The following is a 15,917-nucleotide window of genomic DNA, read 5'->3' on the forward strand; positions in this document are numbered from 1 at the left end:
AAGGCATTCTAGATTTTAAGGGTTTGTAAGGTCTCCCTTCACCTTCACTTCCAAATAAGACTAAGTTTGGGAGGGCTTATTGAATAAGTGCTTAAAAACAAGTGCTTATTCGAATAAGCACTTATTTATGTTTGGCATTTAGCTTTTTCAAGTGCTTATTTTAAAAAATAAGCATTTATTTCATATTAGGTATTTGGTGTTCTTTTTCTCTAATAAGCATTTATTCATTTAAAAAGACAGATTTAACCCTCATTTTGAGCAATTATTCATTTAGAAGAGATGATATAAAATGTAAACCATGAACCATCTCCATTTGAGCTCAATTTTCCCCAACATTTAGGACATTCCATTCAATAGTGAAAAAATATGATTAACAAAGCATTAGAACAATGGCTTCAAAACACTCATTGAATAAAGAAAAAAAAAAAACTCACATCAAAAGAGGAAAAATATGATAAATAGAGTATTAGAGTGATGACTTCAAGACGCTCCAGGGGCGGAGCCGGGGTGACCCAAGGGAACCATGCACCCCCCCCCCCCCCCCTTATGATTCAGAAAATCCCCACTGTAATACAGCTTTTCATGTAAATTTTCCCCTCTTCCACTCTCCATCTCAATGGTTGGCCCCCCTATGGGCCCGTCCATACTTCATTTATGTTTCAGCCCCCTTATAACAATTTCTTGGCTCCGCCTTTGAGAAGTAAGACACTCCATTGAACAAAAAAGAAAAAAAAGCTCACATCATAAGGAGAAAAATATGATAAACAAAGCATTAGAGTGATAGATTCGAGACATTCCATTTAAAAAAATCGCAGCATAAGGGGAAAATATGATAAAAAGAGCATTAGAGTGATGGCTTCAAGACATTCCATTAAAAAAAACTCACAGCATAAGGGGAAAAATCCCCAATGTTTACGAGAAAGAAGAAAATGGTATTCACAAAAATAAAGGAGTAATAGAGATGGACACATTCACTGTTTGGTTGAAGATGAGAAAACGAAAAAAAAAAAGAATAGAGAAGAATGTTCACCAACCTGGATGCACGAGCTTCTGGTCCGAGCTTGGAAAATCCCCAACGTGAAGAAGAAACTAGTATTCACAAAACAGAAAAAAAAAAAAAAAAAAAACAAAAACAAAACATAGCTGGACGAATGTAGTGGTTGTTCAATTGAAGATGAGAAAAAAAAAAAAAAAAAAAAGAATGAGTAGAGAAGAATGTTCACCAACCTGGATGTACGAGTTTCTGGTTCGAGCTTTGGAGTAGTGCTGCCCCTACTATGGAGTTTGTGAGAAGAAGAGTAGAGAAGAAAGCTTCACCAAATAGAGAAAACCCTATATTCTTCGAGAAAAGGGTAATATTGGTATTTTGAAATATAATCAGGGAGTATTTTGGAAGAAAGATTTCAAATAAGAACTTAATATATAAGCACTTAAAAATAAGTTGGAACGTTGGGTTTCTTGAATATGTGCTTCTTCTCAGAAAAGCACTAATTTCAGAAAAGCACCAATAAATGATTATTGGTATGGTCCCGACCCAAAATAAGTGATTATTCAAATAAACACATTTTTAAGAACAGATTAGATTCAGCTACATCTGCATTTAAGATCCAATTATCAAACCTTTAGATCCAAATCTGATATGAAATCTAATATCATGGAAATTTAATCTGCATCCATCTTATTATGCTTAAAATAACAAAAAAAAATTAGGGAAAATTTCACTTTAGCACCTTGAACTTTGTGGATAGTGTCAAGCTAATACCCGAACTTTCAAACATATCACTGTACTACCCAAACTTACAAAAGGTGATAAGTTGGTCCAAAACCGTTAGTGGACGCTAATTATCATTTAAAAGGACAAAAATGCCCTTCAATTATCATCTAATTTTCTTATGATTGGTATCCAATCTGTAACCAGTAACCACCTCTGATATCAAGCTTATTATGGCTTCAGGTATTCATGTCAACAATGGAAATATAAAAGAGATTCAAAATCCTAAGAAGCTAGTTGAACTTCTGTATGAAAGACTCAAACACCTCAAGTGATTCAATCTTAAGGCAGAAAACAATGAACAATGTTTTCTTTTGAATGGTAGTTTTGACATTTTCCAAAATTTTAAGTTGCACTTGTCATGTGATCAAATAACGGTCAATTAACGGTTGGGACCAACATAACACTTACTGAAAGTTTGGGCATTACAGTGACACATTTGAAAGTTGGGATACTAACTTGATACTATCCCCAAAGTTTAGGGTACTGAAGTGTAACTTTCCCCAAAATTTAAAAACTAATGTTGTGATGGATAATCTTTTTTTCTGGTGTGTGTATTCTCACCAGTCACCTCCCTAAAAATTCTCCCCGCTTTTCTTCTTTTGCTTTTATTTGTTGAGCCTGACTTACTAAATGCTAAGACGAACCCCAATGAGTCCACGTTCTGTGAACCCGCCAATGAGGGATGACCATGTCGTCTGGGTATACACGGGCTAACTTTAACGAGGCTTTGGCCGTTAGTTGGGGTATGCAGTTGAACTGGGCACAAAACGACAAAAAGTAAATAAAAAATTTAAAACCTCTCCCAGTTCAAACCCTCCGCCCCCTTTTCAGCTTTTCTCTTTCTCCTCCACCGGACCGTCCTACCTAACACACTAGCAAGCACACCACACCGGCCATCGTCCATCAATGGCCAGATCTCTAGCGATACTCTTTCAAAACCATCGACCTACAATTTCACTGCAGTAGGCGGCCTTGTAGCCCGAAGACTTCAATGGGAGGTCAGTTGAGCGGTTAAAAGGCTCACTTCTGAGTTCTTCGTTCCAAGTTCTCGTTATGATTGTTCGATGGAGGAAAGAGAGAGACCTCTTAAGAAGATGACAGAGGCTTTCAAAGAACTTCTAGCTATGCTGAGTTCTGGAGAGGAAGAGCTCAAGGTCATGCAGTTCTATGAAGCATGCTTTCTCGTGTACCCTCGTTTTGGGTGTCTGGGGATTGAGCTCAAGTTGGCAGAAATGGATTACGTCTCCAAGGTACCACAGAAAATGGGTTGGTTTCTGCTCAAATGCTTCTTGTAGTTCGTCCTTCAAATTTTTATTCTGTTTGTTGTTAGGCTTATTAGCTTTTCTGTAGGGAATAGGTTAATAGTATTGCAGAAGCATCAAAGTCAGTTGATACCTTACATGCTTTGATCGATCGCAACATTGAATGGAAGAAGAAGAAGAAGAAAAAGATTGTGAGATCGCATTTAAGGTGCGATGTGGGTCACGTTGGACATAAATGTTCTATTTTGAATCAACATTAGTGGCATCTCTTGTTTTGATCCTGTAGCCTCCAAAAATGTGCAACAAAAGGAGAAAACTTTAGTCTCCTTTCTGTTTGAACTTTCACAGTCTTTCTACTCTGGAAGTTGCAAGAACAAAAAGAGAAGAAGAAAAGAAAAGAAGAGAGAGATAAAGTGAGGGCAATCCATGGCCTTTGGCATCCGAGTTGAGCACAGATGTGCCTCAAAGAAGAAGCTCAAGTCGTATCATTGCAAAAATCTTTCAAAGAAATTCAGTTGTTCATTATGCACAAAAAAAAAAAAGAAATAAGTAATAAAAAGGAAAGTGTAAAGTGTGGTAAAAATGTGTATAAAAAGGAATCCCAAAAAGGAGAATGAGCAAATGAGAAATGACAATTAAGCAAATTCAAATATGTTGAGATGATAGTTCTTGAATTTTTGTCGCATTTTGCATTCATTACATCTCACATATTATTGGCATTTTTTATTTTTTTAGTTTGATCATCATTTTCATCCTTTATGTCATTTTGTGTTATTTTCATGTCTTCATTATTGCGCAATACATTGCAAATTTTGGTTTCCATCATAATAATTACATTGTTCTCATCATGAATCATTGTTTTTAATCACATCATTGATTTTACTAATTTATCGAGTCACAGATTTTCTGCTCTTAGCACATCATTAGTTCCAACAATTTTGTTATCACATTGTAGCACATTAGCTCATTGGAATAAACACTTCACAAGCATGTCATAAGTTGCATTGTCTTTTATCACCATCTTTCACAAGTACTTAGGTTTTACAGGTTTTGTAAGTTTAACCGCTTTATAAGCATATAATGGATTTTCTGCCATTTATCACATCATAAATCAGAATTTTTTGTTGTATAACACATGGATTTTCCGCTCTCGAGCACATGACATTTTCTGCTCCCTGACACATGATTTGTTTCCGTTTTATCCCACATAAGTTTTTCTGCTCTCTAGCATATGAGTTGTCCCACTCTATAGCACATGTTCCTCCACACTATAGCACATATTTTCTTACTTCATAGCACATGAATTTTTTCGTTTTATTGCACATGAGTTTTTTCCCACTTTATAGCACATAAGTTTTTCTGCTGCACATCACATGGATTTTCCACCTTTGGCACATCAAAAATCAATGTTTTTCGCTACTAGCACATGTTTCTCCGCTTTATAACACATGAGTTTTCCACTACATAGCACATGGTTTTTCTACCTTTGGCACATCACAAATTAGTGTTTTCTGCTATTAGCACATTTTTCTCTGCTTCATAGCACATGAGTTTTCCGTTGTAATAACACATGGTTTTTTCGCCCATCGGCACATCACGAAGTAGTGTTTTCCGCTACATAGCACATAGTTTTCTGCCTTGGGCACATCACAAAGCAATTTTTTCCACTTTATACCAGATATTTCGTTAAATTTACTATTTGTTGCTAAGTTCTCAACCGACAATGATGTATTTTTTGAATTTCACCCCTTGAATTCTTCATCAAGGATCGCAAACCAAGGTGACTGTGTTTCATGGGTTGAATAAGAACGGTGTATATGAGCTTCAACTTCCATCACTCTCTTCGATTGCTAGCTCCAAACTGGCTTGTGTTGGTGTTCATTCTTCTCTTGACGTTTGGCATTCCATATTAGGGCACCCATCTGCTCACATTACACACAAATTAGTTCATGACTTTAACCTTGCTACATCCTCCACATCTCTCTCCTTCTATTAGTTTAGTGCACTAGGCAAATCTCATCGCCTTTCCTTCACACGCAGTAATTCGAAGAGTTCAGCACCTTTGGAGCTCATTCATTGTGATTTATGGGGACCAGCCCCAGTTACCTCTAGTGGCAGTTTTTGCTTTTATATCTGTTTTGTCGATGATTATAGTCGTTATTGTTGGGTGTTTCTCTTTAAGAACAAGTCCGATGCTTTTACTACCTATGTTATGTTTAAGAAACAAGTTGAAAATCAGTTTGGACTTTCTATCAAATCTTTTCAGTGTGACGGGGGCTCTGAATTTCATATTTTTTATTCATACTTTCAGCAAGTTGGCATCAACCGCCGTACTTCTTGCCCTCATACTCAAGCCCAAAATGGTTGGGCTAAGCGCGAGCATCACCATCTTGTTGAAATGGCTCTGACCATGATGGCCCATGCCTCCGTCCCTACAAAATACTGGGACTATGCAGTAACCACAGTAGCATTTTTTATCAATCTATTACCATCTCATGTTTTAAAATTTAAATCTCCATGGGAGCTTCTGTTTCATTAAGCAGCTAATTACAACACTCAAAGTTTTTGGATGCAAATGCTTTCCCCATCGTTGCTCAAACAATACAAACAAATTACAATATCGATCTCGTAGCTGCATCTTCCTTGGAAATCTTACTTCCTATAAGAGTTATCTCTACTGGATCGAGACTCGGGCCGCCTCTTTATCTCCCGTGATGTGTTGTTTAATGAGGATAATTTTCCATTTGCATCCTCACATAACATGACTATAGCTTCTCGGCCTTCTATCATTACGTGGGTTGGACCTACTCTTATTGTTGCCACTACTCTATCTTTCACTGTGATGCCTCCCGAGGAGTCTCCCTTACCGGCTGCTACTATTTCTCCATCTACTGTACATGTGTTTGAAGCCCACTGCTCTCCCAATCCTCCTCAAACCATCATCTATAGCTCATCATCATCCCATGGTGACCTGTTCAAAATATGGTATTTTTAAGCCACGACAAATACTCTTCTTGGCCGCTAGCAAACATCCTCTCCCTACATCTATTGATGAGCCAACCCATTATACACAAGCAATAAAAGACACTCACTGGAGGCTAGCCATGGAAGACGAATTCAATGCCTTGGTGGAAAATGGTACATGAACTCTCACACCTCCATCCCCTAGTGTTAATGTTGTTGGGTGTAAGTGGGTCTATAGTTTAAAATGAAAACCTGATGGATCTATTGAACACTACAAAGCACACCTCATAGCTAAGGGATTCAACCAACGTGCTGGTCTTGACTTTCAAGAAACCTTTAGTCATGTTATCAAACCCACTACAATTTGGGTTATTCCCTCTCTTATTGTATCTCATGGTTGGGATTTGTGCTAATTGGATGTGCACAATGCGTTTCTTCATGGGTCATTCGAAGAGGATGTTTATTTGGTACAACCTCCAGGCTTTGTTGATCAAGATCATCCTACTCATGTGTGCCATCTTCGGTGCTCTCTTTATGGCCTTAAACAGGCACCACAAGCTTGGTATCAAAAGCTCAGCTCTTTCTTCCAATCCATTGGGTTCAATGCATCTAAATCTGATACCTCTCTCTCTTCATTCATCATCATGGTGGCCATTATCTTTTTGTTCTCTTTTACGTTGATGACATCATAGTCACTGCCTCGTGCAGCATCCATCTCTTCTCTTGTTGATAAGATGAGCTCTACCTTTGCAGTCAAGGAATTAGGGCCTCTTCACTATTTCTTGGTAGTACAGGCCACGTGTACCACTTCTGGTTTGTTCTTATCACAACAGAAATATATTCTTGATCTTCTAAGCAAAGAAGGACTTGATGTCATTAAATCAGTCAAGACTCCCCTAGCTATCGATATCCAATTATGGAGTGATGATGGTGAACCTCTTGCTAACCCCCCCTGCTATCAGCGGTTAGTTGGTGCATTGCAATACTTAACTCTTACGCGACTCAACATTTCGTTTGTTGTTAACAAGGTCTGCCAGTTCATGCATTGGCCTATCACCTCTCACTACATTGCTGGAAAACGAATTCGATATCTTAATTACACCATTGATACTGGCCTCTGCTTTACACCTTCCTCTAGCTCACATTTCCATGCATTTTTGGATGCCAATTGGGCTAGGTGTCTAGACATTGACGTTCACAAGGGGGACCTTGCATTTTCATGGGGAACAATCTCATCTCATGGTCCTCTCATAGAATCGAAGTATAGAAGCATTGCTTGTGCTTCCTCTAACTTCGCTCTCTTCTAACCGAACTAGGCTTCCCAATCATTGATCCTCCTATTCTCTGGTGTGACAACATCAGCACTACCTATCTTTCAGCCAATCTTATATTTCATGTTCGTATGAAACACATCGAAGTTGACTTTCATGTCGTCAAGGAGTAGATAAGCCAGAAGTCTCTTGTTCTGAAATACATCTCCACGGTTGACCAAGTTGCCGGTATCATGACTAAGGCTCTCAGCTTGCGACGTCATTGTCTTCTTTGGAGCAAACTCAACATCTCATCCCCAACGTTAAGTTTGACAGAGGGTGTTAGTGACCACGTTAGATCCCATACGCACCATGCATCTACAGAATCAATTCCATAAGCATTCCTCTCACAATAGGACAATAGTTATCCTTATCTTTCCTAGTGGTGTACTTTGTATTGGCCTATACCTCTTCTCATAGCCAGAAGCTGGTCCTATTGAACCCATGAGGAGTATGTAGGATTTTCTTTAGCATGATTTTCCAATGACTGAGGTGGGCATTTGTTAGTGCCATTGACGAGTAAGTTTTGCACCATTCAGGATAGGAAGAATGTGGAATTTCCAAAGAAGATAGTTTTTGCCGTCCATTTTGACCAAGACTAGATTGGTGAGACTATTTCTAGAGAACACCAACGATGGAGTTGAAGACTGGATGTTGAGGTTGTTGTAGTAGAGGAATCAGAGGCCATTTTAACACGAATAGGAGTTATCACCGATGGCCAAGTTATGGCTCTAATACCATGAATACACTCAGATTTGAAGAGAATTCAATGATGTTTATTGATGTATAGTTTGGTATATACAAGTACAAATATAGAGTTTGAGATAAGTACAAAGACTGGGAATAAATATCTACAGATATCGGAAGAGATAAGAGATAACAGAGGAGATAAGGATAAACAATATATACAAAGGCTTATCGCAAGGATCACGTAGGTTGGTTCTATAATTCTAGTGTGGTCCGACAAATATATATGTAAATAGGTAAAGTATTGGCCAAGTAGGTACTCACGATTAATATAAGATCATGTTTGGTGTCAAAAACTTGGTTATTTTATATGCAAATATACTTTAAGACCACATTCACTTTTTGGTGAATTACTTATTCGGATTAGTATTTCCCAAAAAACACTTAACTGGGTAAGTGCATTTACCCATGTTCTTTTATCTCCTATGTAAATAAGACAATGGTCATTTTATCAATAGAAAACATTATTAAAAGGAACAATTTTGTCCCATCCAAATGTTGGTAACTTCCCCCAAGAAGAACATGTGTTTCTTGGTTAATAGGAACCAAAATCCCATTAACTAACTTTACCCTATCAAAATCCAAAAAACGAACAAACCCTAAATGTTTATATATAGTAGTATAAGGGCATGTGCCATGCATATGTTCCAAAAACGAATGAGCTTTGTAGGTGGGGTCAAGGCTAGGTTGGGGAAGTGCTCTCTTCGAAAGACAAAGAAAGATCGAGAGTTAAAGGGGATTGGATCTCAAGCTAGGGTGTTAAGCTCAGGTGGTAGAGCTGGGAGTCAATGGCAATGGTACTTGATTACTGAATGAATTTCATTACAAGGAGGATCTCTATTTATAGAGGAGATCCCGAGATCCTAAAAGAAAGGAGCCAAAGGTACTCGTCTCTTACTAGGAAAGGGAATATTAGATTTGTTGTCAATCATTAAGGGCACCACTAGGGTTTCACCACGTGTCCTTATGGGGATCTTTCCAATGATCGACTTTCCTTTCACTCGGTTGCTTGCCTTATTTAACTGACGTGACGTTAGTGACGTCACTGTCTGGCGGACGACATCTTGTTAGACTTACGTGGCTCCCTACAACATTCGTCTCCACGACATTACGCGCGCGGGTAGCATGTGGACACGGTTCTTTAGCGGGCCAAGGTACTGCGGTGATTGAAGGTTTATCGCAAGGCCTAGTGCATGTGAACCTCATCGCGCGTTCATCCCAAGTTTCCCTTGGCTCAAGCTGTGAATGGGCTCTTCGAGAGCGTGCAGTGAACCGTGGGTTTATCACGGTTTTGCGATGCACGTTTTGGGTTCATCGCAGAGGGAAAGTTAATTGCAGGCTGATCGCAGGCATCCATGTGCTCTGAGGGACTAAGTGAGCACTAGACCTGTTCATGGGCCGGGTGGCCCGACGGGCCGGCCTGGCCCCCAGACGGGCTTGAACAGGCTTTTTGGCCCGTGGGCTTAACCTCGGGCCAAAAAGCCCGACCCGCATAAAATTCGAGTCGGGCTCGGGCTTTGCCAAAATAGCCCGGCCCGAGCCCGACCCGGCCCAACCTATAGTTAAACCTAAGTAAAAACCCTATGTGATGTCCATTTAAATAATATTTTTGATTTAAGAAGGTTATTGATTCACTTGTAGGCCCATTGTTCATTTAAATAGGGCAAAAAACATCTGAATTAAAATAGATAATGTTCATTTGAATAGGGAAAAATTTGAATTTCTTTTATTAGGTCGGGCTTCGGGCTCGGGCTCGGGCTTCGGGCTTTTTATTAGGGCTGGGCTTGGGCCCAAGTTGTAGGCCCGTTGGTCGGGCCGGGCTCGGGCTCGGCCCTAATATTTTTCTGTTAATAAAGAGTAAAAGCCCAGCCCGAGCCCGGCCCGAGCCCGGCCCGGCCCGGCCCATGAACATGTCTAGTGAGCACTATATACTTACAGGCATAGGGGGCTAAGGCCCTGTTTGATGATTACGTATTTATTAAAAAAAGTACTTGTTTCACAAGTACTTCTTAGAAGTACTTATTTTAACAACCGCTTAAGGCTGTTTGGTAACCCACTTTTAAATCACTTATCATGTTTCTAAGTACTTATTGGGGTGAGAATGTTCAGTAAGCTACTTTCCCCATAAGTGCTTATATTGACACAAATGACAATTTTAACCCTCACTTCACTCATTTTCAACATCATTATTTGCATCAAAAATAATTCAAACAATGTCAAAAAATATACAAAAATGAAGAAAGAACAGGGGAGTTTCAAGTTAAAAAAAACCAAGAAGAATGATATATTTCTTCATCAGAAACCACTTGTATTTGTCACTAATTTACCTACTTTTTTGAATTTTTCTGGGGTATCTTCATTTCCTATTTCTTAGTTCCAATTGATGTTTTCCGAGCTTCAATTCCAGTTTCTCTTTCTGGGTACCAGTATTTCATCCCCTTTTTTTTCATCTGCTTTCGACAATAGAATAGTTTTTCCTCTTCTTTGGATTTCTAGGTGTATCATTTTCGTCTCTGTATCAAGAAACTAATTGAATCTCGATAAACTGATACATCTCTTCCTGTTCTTCTTCTTCTTCCTCTGCAAAAATATCTACTTTGAATTGGAGTTCGATTAATTTTACATTTTGATTATCTGGAGTTCAACAATACCATTTTACACAGGCACAATAGAAAAAGAAAAAGAAAAAGAAAATTCGCTAGTAACAGTCACATACATAGGCACGGTCTATAACTCTGTCCATTTTACAGATGCAATTTTAGACTGATGAACTGATCCATCATCATCAATATATGCTCTATATAAATACAATCACCTTCCACTCTTTTCCTTTACCTTTACTCATTCACTCACACTCTTTTTTCATCTCTCCTTTCTTGTTTCCACCATCATCGTCACCAGGCGATCATCACCGTCAGATGGTGAAGACACCAGAAATCTCAATAGTGAATACAACAATAGAGTCTCTTCTTTGTCCTCAAAATCGCCATCTTCGTCTTCATCTCTCTTGCCCTTTTCACCTTCAACCCACCTCCCAACCCCTACGAGGAGAACCATGGAAGAAGTATGGAAAGACATCAACCTCACTTCTCTCAATGACCACCCTACAGTTGCAGCTGCCTTCGGCACCAGAGAATCAACCCTTCCCAATGCAGTTGTTACACCCTTGTTTCTTCCTTCCTTGAATGCTCCTTTTGACTCTTTCGGTTCTTCTTCTGCCTTTTCTCCGTTTTGCCGAAAAAGAGTTTTGGACACTGATGAAAATTCTGGAGATCAACGGCATAAGCACATGCTCAAGAATCGAGAATCTGTTGCTCAATCTAGAGCCAGAAAGCAGGAATTGATTTTTTCAATCTTCTCCACTCAATCTACTTTGTTATTTGTCTCAAGGTAAGAGACGATCAACAGTAGCTTCAATCTGAAACCCAGATCTCCCAACCTGCAATAGTGGGCTTAAAAAATAGGGAAAATGGCGCTTAAACAATGTAAAAAAAATACCCTCATGTGGGGGTATTTTGGGTATTAAAAGAAAATAATAGGGACTGGTTCATCCCATTTTTTTGGAGAAGCATTTAAAAAAAAAGCCTACCTAAAGTCACTTTTTCAAAGAAGTACTTCCCACTTTTTTACCAAACACCCATAAGTACTTAAAAACCACTTAATATGTGGTCCCATGTCTTAAAAGAAGTACTTCTTTTAAGTGTTCTCAAACACTACCTAAAAACTGACAAAAGTTAATAAACATGGATGAAGGCCAAATTTGTATTGCATATTTTTTAAATCTTTATTTATTTGCATGAATTATATGTTGTTACAAATTATTTGTATATATTTTGATAGCAAAATATATAATGAGTTAGGCTTTCATGTATACTGGAAATCTTGGTATGCTTCCTTATAAATTTCATATTACACCAATACAGACAAGCAGCCCTGGAGAATTACAATCCAGGGAAAATTATGCCTACTCCTGCCACCCTTGGCGTAGAATTGCAATTGCGACTCCCGATCTAGTAACACTTAAATTGCATACGTTTAATAATTAAAATATTTAATAATGCGATCGGATCTAGATCTAGCCATACATATTGAATCTGAGTGAACACGTACAAAAATCATTTATATTTTCTACATTTTTCTGTATTTTGAAAATTGTGAAATGAACTGAGATTGAATCCAGAAATCCAAATAAGATTCAGCAAATCCAATCCTGGACCACCTAGACCCAATCAGATTCCGGATTTGATTTGGATTTTGATTAGTTTATAGCAATCGGATTGGAATAAGATGTTGTTGGATCTAAGCCAAATCCAGACCATGACAACCTAGTTTACAACTAATGTATTTACTTCTGCAGATCCAAACTCTACAATTAGGGATGCCAATGACTTGGACAAACCCGGTAGACCCAAACTGACCTATTTACATACTTATAACGGTCTTACATTTTTAGTTCTACAGCGGAAGAAACCCGTGCGGCGTTCAGGCCAAGGTAGGCCAGGACAAGCCTTTGTGTGCTTGGAGGCTAAGAGTTGCTCGATGAGATGGCTCCACCAAGGTCAGTAGCACTGGATCATGACCTCAAGTCGCATGGCCAGGGCACTTAGCTGGCTCTGGCCGGTCCATGGGAGGCGCCTCTTACGTGCTAAAGGGGGAAGGCCATGAAGTGAGGCGACTATGCGCCGAAGAGAGGTGACTGGGCACCGATGTGATGGGTCTCCTGTATTTCGATGATGATGGGCACCTGTGTGCCATGTTGATAGGCAACTGCTGGGTCCAAACACACTCGTGCACTTGGGGCAACGAGATAGGTCATTCAGCTTGGGCAAGGGGCTGGCGTGGTGACGGGTCATGCTTGAGCCAGGCCCGCATGCCAAGCCTCCCTTGAGTGTCGGTAGCGCAGTGCCAGTCCATGCACTGTCCCCATGAGCATGTGTGTGCCCATGAGGAACCCTAGTAGCCATGCTAGCCATTAACTAGGGCCACCCCCGTAAGGGATGATGGTCTAGGAGTGCCAAGGTTAGGCACCCAAGGAGGTCGACCACCCCTCCTCAAAGAGTACGTTAAGCTTTTAGAGGTCTGCTTGAAGATGACATCAATTCTTCCAAAAATCTTACAGGCAAAAATGATGGTGATGTCCCTTAACGTAAGCCTGCCAAGCGTAGGCAAGGCTAAGCCTATGTCAGACCGTAACGGGCTCCCCCACTCAATCCATTGTCATCCTCGACAATGGCTCTTCTTATGAATGGGCATCTGTGTCCTACACCATCCACTTGTCTGCCAGTTCCTAGGCTCGCCTGGCCAACCCGGGTCTTGCCTATGCTGGTGTCCATTTTTGGGGACGGAACCATGTATCATCTGTGTTTAGGTTACTCAAACCACGTGATGGCTATGCCGTTGAACTGTGTGAAAGAAGGGCCCTCGAAGAAATTGGATGTGTGTGCTTCGCGGAGGTCCTCCCCATGTATCATCTTTACCTCAAGGCTCAACCATCTTCTTGGTAGCTTTTCGGTGGTGCTACCGAACACTATGTGATTGGTCTACTCCTACTATTGGCGATGTGTGCTGGGTGTACTCTTTCACCATGCTGGCCTGCAGACTTCACCTCGCCGTGTGTGGGTTACTCAAACCTAGCCATGGCTTATGCTCTGTTGGCCCTTGAAACTACACTTCACCTCGCTGGTTCAGGCTACATCTTCGCTCTGAGGGGGCCCCAATGTGCTACTGCCTCAAGGAGATCTGACCGCAATGAACGCGAGTGTGGCAACTCTTACCCATGACGTTGCTGAACATGCACTCGCCTTGTGATGATCTGTTGCTGCTACAAGTGTTCCACCTTATTTTTGATGTTGAGCATGTCCTGATACATTGCCGATGCAAGGCCGCCATGCTCCAACGGCCAGTGTACCCACATTCCTAACATTCCAATATTGTGGCTTCAACCCATGACCCGTGATGCAAAACTGCGACCTTAGTGATATTCCTTAAGCAATCGTCGACACCAACCAATTTCGGAATGATGTCCCCGCCTTAGTAGTGCCTCAGACAAAACTATGAAACAATGGCTCATCTGTCATGAAACCAAGATGTAGGCGCACCGCCCACACCTCACTAAAATGAACAGCAACTGATGTCCGTGAGGAAGCATGGCACTCCCCCACTCAAACCATCACAATATGCCTTCCATAAAAGGCTCATGCGTCTGCCCCCGCATGAGCATAGCAACCAATGCATCTACCCCTGCAAGGGCGCTGTTTTGGGGTCATTGGAATGGGGACACGAACAATGGCCTCTTGCCAGGCCTGATGTGAATGTTGCTTGCTTAAACCCAGGTGGAAGTGCCAAGGGACCGCACCCCACGGTGTGCTGCTTGTCTAGATGACCGCTTCAACTGGCTCAGGGCTAATCTGTTGTGATACCAACTGCGGCAGCAATTGGCTAGCTTGCTCTGATACCAACTGTCACGGGGGTAGTTCTACAGCGGAAGAAACCCGTGTGGCGTACAGGCCAAGGTAGGCCAGGACAAGCCTTTGTGTGCGTGGAGGCTAGGAGTTGCTCGATGAGATGGCTCCACCAAGGTCAGTAGTACTAGATCATGACCTCAAGTCGCATGGTCGGGGCACTCGGCTATCTCTGGCCGGTCCATGGGAGGTGCCTCTTACGTGCTAAAGGAGGAAGGCCATGAAGTGAGGCGACTGTGCACCGAAAAGAGGTGACTGGGCACCAATGTGATGGGTCTCATGTATGCCGATGATGATGGGCACCTGTGTGCCATGTTGATAAGCAACCGCTGGGCCAAAACACACCCGCGCGGTAGGGTCAACGGGATAGGTCATTCAGCTTGGGCAAGGGGTTGGCGTGGTGAAGGGTCATGCTTGAGCCAGGCCCGCATTCCAAGCCTCCTTTGAGTGTCGGTAGCGCAATGCCAGTCTATGCACTATCCCCATGAGCATTTGTGCGCCCATGAGGAACCCTGGTAGCCATGCTAGCCATTAACCAGGGCCGCCTCATAAGGGATGATGGTCTAGGAGTGCCAAGGTTAGGCACCCAAGGAGGTCGACCACCCCTCCTCAAAGAGTACGTTAAGCTTTTAGAGGTCTGCCTGAAGATGACATCAATTCTCCCAAAAATCTTACAGGCGAAAATGGCGGTGATGTCCCTTAACGTAACCCTGCCAAGCGTAAACAAGGCTAAGCCTGTGTCAGACCATAACAATTTGCTTTTGTTTTACCAAACAAAATCATATAATTGATGAACACCCCTAAAGGAGAATGACCGATACCCCTAGAGTCAAAATTTATAGGCTTAAAATACATTTGAGGTAGGTAACAACTCGAAATTAATGCTAATTTACGGACAAATATGAATGCATAGAGTGTAGTTTTTGAACAGCATTCCATGAAAAACAGAAATCTACATTAGACCTATCCGTACATTTCCGTAGGTTGGGAGAATGACCGATACTTGTTTAATTGGGTTTGGGATCAGTGTTGGGTTAGAATAGCTGAAGTCTGTAGACGGGGACCAAACCCCATCATCAGGAATACGAGTTTCTAGGACAACAAAATATAAAGATTATTCAGATTATAATAAAGCCTTCTCGTGTACAAGCGGTCGTCTTAACCTTGCATTCACCACACCAGGCATGTAATCAAGCAGGTTGAACGGATAACTTTGCTATTGGAAATTTAGATTTATCATTTATGGGACATCGATCTTGTCAGGACAGAACTAATATAATGGCAGTAAAACAGAGTTGGGCTTGAATCATGGCAAAGCCCACTCCAACAGTCTTTACAGTCTTGCATTTATTTACAGTCTTTATACATATGTGCTTTATTTCATGGAAAAATATTCTTA

This window comes from Nelumbo nucifera, chromosome 1, assembly GCF_055504915.1.
Source record: "Nelumbo nucifera cultivar China Antique chromosome 1, China Antique-T2T, whole genome shotgun sequence".
NCBI classification, from domain to species: domain Eukaryota; kingdom Viridiplantae; phylum Streptophyta; class Magnoliopsida; order Proteales; family Nelumbonaceae; genus Nelumbo; species Nelumbo nucifera.